At 38.5% G+C, this 8,592-nt stretch overlaps 1 non-coding gene across 1 annotated transcript; it reads right to left on the bottom strand.

The window, feature by feature from the left end:
* Positions 1 to 8,153: 8,153 nt before the first annotated feature.
* LOC129406729 (small nucleolar RNA U3) lies at positions 8,154 to 8,363 on the bottom strand. Its single transcript, XR_008631190.1, has one exon. It is a non-coding gene; the product is annotated as a small nucleolar RNA U3 (small nucleolar RNA).
* Positions 8,364 to 8,592: the final 229 nt, after the last annotated feature.

Raw genomic sequence — 8,592 nt, 5'->3', positions numbered from 1 at the left:
ATGGGAAGGGAAGATGTTTATGTTGGGAGAAGACACTGGAACCCAAATAGACCTAAAATTACAAAGGTTTTTGAAAAACAGAACCTATGTCAGGAGATTGGAAAGCATGTAAGATGCAGAATTCTAGTCCCAGAGCATCTGCTGGAACCCTAAAATGGGATACTCCAGCATAGGAACAAAGACCATACATACTAGGAGTATCAAAGGAAGACCATCAGTATTTCCAAGCTCTTTTCACTTGACAACAGCCTTAGCAACAGACTTTGGGGTCAGTTTGGGAAAACTGTACAAAACCTAACAGCAGAGAGGAGCACATTTCCTCTTTCTGGGGTGTGTCCATGGCCCTCCTTGCACCGTATACTTGGCTCTCACTTACTCTGGTGGAGTCTGATTTCTTCTCTCTTGAGTGTGAAACTTTTTCTTTCCTCTCATATTTTCCAAATAAACTTTGCTTACTTCACATTTGTCTCCTTGAGATTCTTTTCTGCAAATAAAAGACTGGGAAAGGTTTGAGCTGATTTTCTTTTTTTTTCCCTACAATGAGCAAATTCCTTTCTCTAATCTAAAACAACAAACCCCCAGTAAATTCCTTGGTTGTGGAGATTAACTGCCATGCTATGAAGATACAGTGTAGCTTAAGTTTGGCAACTGCCATGTGAAGCTGGTGAAATGCAAGGTGTGTGCTGTACAAGGTGTTCCTAGGAGACTTTTTAGAAATCTTAAACCTTCAGGCACTTCTTGAGTGACCAAGGTGGTAAAAAGAAAGGTGATGAATTCCCTTCTCAAGGCTACCTCTCTTCTCCTAAATTCACATAAGTCACAGACATCAAAAATGTAAGAAGAACTGTTTGAAAATATTAAATTAATGTTATTATTAAGTTAATTATTATTATTATTGAGTTATTAAGTTAATATTAAGTTCTTTCAAATAATTCAAATTTAAACCCCTCTAGCTCTATATGTCGCTAAGCCTACATAATAAAATTTTGATCTAGAAAAAAATGTGAGTGGAGGTTTTCTAGACCTCAGTAGATGATGTAGGAAAGGAATAGGTTGAAAAACATAAAAGGGAACTTCTCATCAGAATAAGGGGGAGAATCTATTACAGAAAGACTTTTGGATAAATTGAAACTAAAAAGATGTTCAGTATTTCCTCACCCTTAGTTTGTGTTAAGAAAATGCAGACATGTACCTATGCGTTCATTGCACCACTGTTCACAGCAGCCAAAACCTGGAAACAACCCAAGTGCCCAAGAACTGATGACTGGTTAAAGAAACTTTGGTACATCCACACAATGAAATACTATGCATCTATTAGGAGAGACGAAGTCATGAAATTTGCTTATAAGTGGATACACATGGAGAGTATCATGCTAAGTGAAATGAGTCTGAAAGAGAGGGACTAACATAGGACTGCACTCATTTGTGAAGTATAAAATAACATAACACGAGGCAGACATGGACAGTATATACAAGGGCCAGGAAGACTGCTCCATAGTTGGATACCTGCCTCATGAGCAGAAGCAGTGGGGGAGGGAGGGAGAAGGCAGCTGGAATAGAGAAGGAATCACTAAGAAAATGATGGTTGGAGGAATCGGTCGGGTGGGAGATGTCTGTGAAAAGATAAAGGAGCAAGCCCGATTACCTCTCAGTATCTGTATTGCGAACCATAATGCCCAAAAGTTGAGAGAGAGTATGTATGCCATGAAGGCAGTGGGACGGTTGGGATGGAGGGGGAGCTATACTGGGGATATTGGTGGTAGGGAATGTGCACTGGTGAAGGGATGGGTGCTTGATCATTGTGTGATTATAACTCAAACATGAAAGCTTGTAACTATATCTCATGGTGTTTCAATTAGTTAAATAAATAAATAAATAAATAAATAAATAAATAAATAAATAAGAAGAGACAGACCTTGGGGCTGGAGCTATCGTACAGTGGGTAGGGCATTTGCCTTGCACGTGTCTGACCCGGGTTCAATTCCCAGCATCCCATATGGTCCCCCAAGCACAATTAGGAGTAATTCCTAAGTATAAAGCCAGCAGTAACCCCTGTGCATTGCCAGATGTGACCCAAAAAGAAAAAAAAAGAAAGAACATGCAGACATTATTGGAAATCAAATTTACAATATCCCTAACTCCCATATCACAGAGATTTATTGCATAGTACACCATGATCAGTTCATGTCATAGACTATTATTTAGACATAGACAATTTTTAAAAGCAGATTTTACAATTACTGTATATTCCTGTGCAGTATGTATAATACCAAAAATACTATTAGGTCCAAGTAAAATTCTGGTGAAGGAAAGTAGGTATGAATCAGTTAGCAAACTTATTAGTAGACAATGCTAGAGACAGTCACTATGAAAAAGGAAAAGTGTTCTTATACCCCAAATCACTAAGTAGTCTACCTGGCCCAGGATCAAGGGGAAGTCACGGGCAGGTTTGAGGAAGTCTAGTGCCATCCAAAATCAATGTGTGACCTAATTCAGTACAAGCTAAGGGCCAAACTTCTCAGGACATTTGCCAACTTAGAAAGGGTAAGCCATGCTTTTCATCAATGTTGCATACTGACAATAGAGTTTAAAAGAACATACAGAGACCAAAATACTTTGCAAACACATCTCCACCTCTAAACAAAATACAGAACAGAATGCAGCCCAGTTAATTCAGTTCCCATTAAAGATTTTTACAAAGCTAAATATGATTTCTAGAGAAAAAGGTGAGTGCAGAAATAATAAAATTTTTTTGAAGAGAAACAAAACTGCATATTGAAACTCAAAATTTATTTTATAATTATTTAGAACAAATTAAAACATCAGAGTAGCTATTCTAAACATAAATCCTTCAAGTAAAATTAAATTGCACATTTTAGAGTTTCTCCCAGCCCCTTATACATCACTTGGAGGGTAATAGCAGGAAGAGGATTTTATGACCAAAGAAAAAGAAAGAGAAAAAGAAATTCTGGTGCTTTATAATGTGCAAATACTTTGCTCTACGTAATTTATTGGAGAAAATTATTATTACTTTGGGAAGGCTTTTTTTTTGCTTTGCTTTTAAAAATATTCTATTTACATCGTCAAATGATTACATCAGTTGTCCTGAGAAGGAGGCCATCTGTATTATGGAGGAAAATTTGTTGTGGTAAAAATACACCCATTTAAAGTGTTAAATTTGGAGGGGGAAAAGAAGGTCAAATACAGAGAACTTCTCTTTAATTACTTCCAGGATCACAGCTTATCTACACCAAAATTTGAATTAATGCACATAGAAACTGACCTAAAACCCAGATGAACAATGCTTCAAAGGACAGCAAAGGACAGCACTCAGATGGATTTGAGACAGAGAAATTTTTGCCAACAGCGAGACAATTTCCAACAATTTCCACAGTGATTTCTAAGGTGCAGAACAATTCCCTGTAGAGTTTGGTGGGTGGGTGGGTGGGTGTGTGACAGAGAGAGAGAGAGAGAGAGAGAGAGAGAGAGAGAGAGAGAGAGAGAGAGAGAGATGATGGTTGTGGGAATGTGTAGAATACTGGGCACACAAATCCTACCATCTTATAAAACTACAATGTGAAGCAAGAAACTGCTGAATATAGGAAATTGGCAGTCATTGACAAATGCCACCCTGGTTGCCACCCGGTTGCCATCCTGGAGATGTTTCCTAAAAGTGTTTGATTGTAGTGCTGATGACCGCTATGTTGGATCTTAGTCTCCATAAAGGATGAGGAGAGCTCCACCTGCCTCTCATAGCTAGCTTAATTGATTGGGTGCAGAGAGACAATGCCAAAGTGCTTATTTCTTATCAGACACATCTAACCTCTGCCTGTTCACAGTTGACCACTACCAATCCAGCTCTGCCCCTTTGAGTAGACAGCATGCTCAGTCATTCCCTAACTCATGACCTATTCCCAAGAGACCACCACAATTTGCTGTGCTCTTTTGCCAACCCACAGCTTAACAGAATCTGCTTTCTACCAGGAATAGTATTGAAAAGCATATAATATGAGAGGAAATTTGGGAAAAATTCAATCAGAAAACATATCAAAGAATTCAAGTAGATCAGCAGCCCCCCCCCCCCATAAAAAAAAAGAAAAATAGAATCAGTAGAAAGGTTCAACAGAAGAACATAAAAAAACCTAAGAATCTAATCATTGAGCTCAGTCTGGATCGATAGTACAAGGGTGAATGTATTTAACTTGCATGTAGACCACCCCGTGAAATCTCCATCACTGCATAAAACAAATTGGGAGTAGCTCCCAAGTGGCCCTTGTGTGTACAATCAGCACATAGCCCAGAGGTGTTTGGGGATTAAACTATTTTATTTTATAGTTTTACAGTTATGTGTTTGTTGTTGGCTATAGTCTCAGGCCACTCCTTGCTAATACAGGTCCTGACCCACACTAGTCTCTGTTTCCTGCATGAGAGGTCCAAGACTGAGGTCTCACTACGCACCGCTGTCCGTCTCAACATTCACTGCCCTGCTGGTCCTTGTACCATTGGCTCCTTGTTGTTGCTTTCTGGTCATATTCACATTTTAAGAGCTGCCGTGTTTCTCTCATCCACCTGAACACAAATGGGAAGTCAAAGAGTAAGTGACCTGCTCTGTGTCCTCTCTTATGTCTTAATTCATCTCTGTTCCTAATTGTTTCCATTATCTACTTGGCTACATTGAATGCAGGCAAGATTTTTTAGGTGGTCAAATGGATTAACTAGATTACCAATAGCCATCCTTTACCTCCCCCTGCACTGCTACCTTGAGCATCACCAGAAATGGTTCCTCTTCACAGAATTAGGAGTAGTTCCTGAGCACTGTCAGATGTGGCCCAACACTCTCCAATCAAAACAGTGAGGTTAAATATGAAGTAATTGAAGCCATTCAAAAAGACCAGTAAAGAATAAAAATCAGAGGCTGGAGCAATAGCACAGCGGGTAGGGCGTTTGCCTTGCACGTGGCCGACCCGGGTTTGATTCCCAGTATCCCATATGGTCCCCTGAGCACCGCCAGGGGTGATTCCTGAGTGCAGAGCCAGGAGTAACCACTGTACATTGCCAGGTGTGACCTCGCCCCTAAAAAAAAGAATAAAAATCAATGAAGAACATACATGAACAATAGGTGACAGTATCTAGAAAATCTTCTATATAAGCACAAAAGACATATTTTATTTCACTTTTATATTTGAAAAAAAGTCATTCTTTATTTCATCTTTTACTTATTATTGCTCCTTAATTCTGTGTCTGACATCAATTTATTAATAGCCAGTAGTAAATCAGCTCATTTGGAAAAGGTTTTAGAAAAAGAAATATCTTTGCTACTCACTATTGCTGAACCTGTAGCACCCAGAGGCAAACTAATTAAAATCCACTGATTTTAAGAATCATATGACAAAAGGTGTAAGGCTAATAAAGTTGTTTATTATATGAAGTTCTGCCATTAATAGAAAAATGTAGGAAAAAATATTCTGTCCTTAGTCTGAATGAAATTTAAAGATAGGCTTTTAGATGGTCAGAATAAGCTTTTCCAAGAGGCTCAGGAGAAACCTTCCAAAGGTGATCAGAATAGGTCAGGTTTATAGATTATTTAAAACTTCAATAAAAGCTCTATAGGATTACAAAAAACTTCTGCCACTACCTCAACTATCTAGAGAATAAAAAGTAAGGGTCTTACACAAAAATAGAATATTTACCAGAGATAATCAGTTTATCTGAATAACTTATATGTTAGGACAAACTTAATTATTGAACATCAGTGAGTTGCCATACCTGAGAAGTCTGATGTTTCTAGCTAATTCCTTAGATCAGGATGTATATCTATTTTCCCTACTTTCCATTATGCCCTATTCTCTCTGGAATACCTATCTCTGTCAATTCCCTGGATGTATATATATATATATATATTTTTTTCTCCTACTAATAACTCTGATGTTAACTGTTTCCTTATCTAGCAAGAGAAGATCGCTCAGTGGTATGAGGAAATCTCTTTCCTTCCCTACGGAACAGAGGGTAAGAAAGGGGGAAAGACACATCTAGAGCAAACCGAAAAAGAAAGGGTTTAGGAGGGAAAGGAGGCTAGAAGATCCATAGCAAATGTCAGAAATTTTAACCTCTGAAAATCAGTTCATTCTTCTCACTAATCCAATTCATAGCCAAAGCAGTTTTAATCCATAAATAGTGTATTTATTTTACTAAGTGAATTGATGACACATTTAGGGATCATCACATAAGAGAAAAGATGAATTGTGCCTATACAGATGAGGCTGAAAGTATAGTTTGTACCATTTATTAGTACTCGTTTGTTGGCCATGGAAGGCTAACATTCCCCTCTTTAGGATGGCGTATTATTAGGCTGTAATCCTGCAGATATCCTGAAGGTAGAACGGTAGGTGTGTTTTCATATTCCTATATATAGATCACATTTACAATTCAAAAATTCAATGACTTTGTGAGATTTACAGAGACAATTGCACATCAACTTACTGCTCCTGCATATTTCATTATTTATCATGAAAGTAAATATAAGAACAACTGTAGCATTGTAGCACTGTCATCCCATTGTTCGTCGATTTGCTGGAACCAGTAATGTCTCCATTGTGAGACTTGTTTTTGGCATATAGAATATGCCATGGGTAGCTTGTCAGGCTCTGCCGTGTGGACGGGATACTCATGGTAGCTTGCCGGGCTCTCCGAGGGGGATGGAGGAATGAAACCCAGGTCAGCCACATGCAAGGCAAACACCCTACCCGCTGTGCTATTGCTCCAGTCCATAAGACCACATAAGTAAATAAATAAAAATTTATCATGGTCACAAATGTGCTTTTAATTTGGTATAATTGGAGATAATAATATTTACAGGACTGACTTGGCTGGTTGTTTCTATTTCTGAGGAAAGACATTATTGTGTTGATGTCTGAACTTAAGAGTTCAGAGCATCATCCTCATTTTCATAGATACCGAGTTTATCTTCATCTACCTCCATTTATTAAATATACATAAGCTTATGCCAAGGTAGAAACTTAAATATGCATGTGGCAACCTCCAAACATCTGAGACAAACTAAAAGAAAAGGAATACGTTTACAAACTTCATATTCAGTCTGAGCTAACAGGAAGATGTATTGTGTAAGAGGCCCCAAGTAGGTGAAAACCTAAAAAGAGAATAGGAATGTTGTGGAAACGTTAGCCTTTATCCCAAAATAACACTCATATTTCCAGTGCTCCAATCTTCTGAAATGGTGCCACTGTATAATCAGTAACTTATGCAAATTAAAAATTTACCATTTTATGAACTCAGTCACATTTAGGAAATAACGTCATTCCATTCAATATTGAACCCAATATTCTTACTTTGCCTTCACTTTTAGTTTCCCTTAAGGCATTATACTGATTAAAATGGTATACCAAGGGAATGATAAGGACTCTCACCAACTATGCACAAAGGAAAAAAGATTAGCACTCTGATCATAAGCATGGGGTACCCCTATAATACATATATCCCCAGAACACTGTACCCTAAAGCATACAAGCATTTATCTACAAACAAACCAGTGTAACTTACTTGAAAAGAAAAAAGTGTTTTAAGAAAAAGTATAAATGCATTTAGGTTAAACAAAAAGAACAAAAAAGCAAAATTAGGAAATTTTTAGTTTTACAAATATCAAATTGATAAAATTTTATTGGTTACTTTTTGGGCGTATGTCTTGCACATGGCCGACCTGGGTTCAATTCTTTCTTCCTTCTCGGAGAGTCTGGCAAGCTACCAAGAGTATCCCGCCTGCAAGGCAGAGCCACGGGCAAGATCCCCGTGGAGTATTCAATATGCCAAAAGCAGTAACAAGTCTCACAATGGAGACGTTACAGGTGCCTGCTCTTGCAAATCGATGGACAAGGGGACGATAGTGGTACAGTGCAATGCTACAGACCATATGTAATATTTTAATAAGCAGAAAGCCTAAATTGTGGTACATTAGAAGTACCCAGAATTGCCCGTCTTATTTATCGATGGAGTCTGTATCCTTTCCCCTGAGTATCAGCTGGGCTCTAAGACTATGGGAATGTAATAAAGTTCCTGTGCCAAATTTCTCACTCTAGATGAAAAGTGACTACTAACTTCCATTCATGTCTTTTGCTTGTTTCTTGTTTTAGATAACTGGAACAACTCAGACTGTATCCTCTCCCTCTCCCTCTTCTAGGAAAGAAAAGAAGAATCATCAATGTACAAGGCAGTTGCAAAAGCAACGCTAGAACTGGCTTCACGCTCAGGACAGGGTGCTCTGGCTCCTCCTCATGGTTTCGGGTGCACTATAAGATCCAAGATACCTCTAGGAATGAGCTAGAGCAAAGATTCCTGAAAGCACAAGTCTTCTCCTTCCCATCTTGTGGCTTATACATTCACAGGAAAATAGCACTAAGCTGTGATAGCCTATGATGGGACCCACCTGGAATGTAAATTAGGTTCCTGTATACCATCCAGCTGAGTTTCCAGCCACCAGACTTGGCAGCACATGAGTGAGTCGTTTTTGAAGCCGATTCATCAACCCTGTCAAGTTGCCCTTCAGAAACCACACAGGGCAGAGATGCAGTAATAAAACAC

This window comes from Sorex araneus, chromosome 7, assembly GCF_027595985.1.
Source record: "Sorex araneus isolate mSorAra2 chromosome 7, mSorAra2.pri, whole genome shotgun sequence".
Classification (NCBI taxonomy): Eukaryota; Metazoa; Chordata; class Mammalia; order Eulipotyphla; family Soricidae; genus Sorex; species Sorex araneus.
Note: the sequence above shows the minus strand (reverse complement) of the source record. Positions and strands in the feature narration are given on the sequence as shown.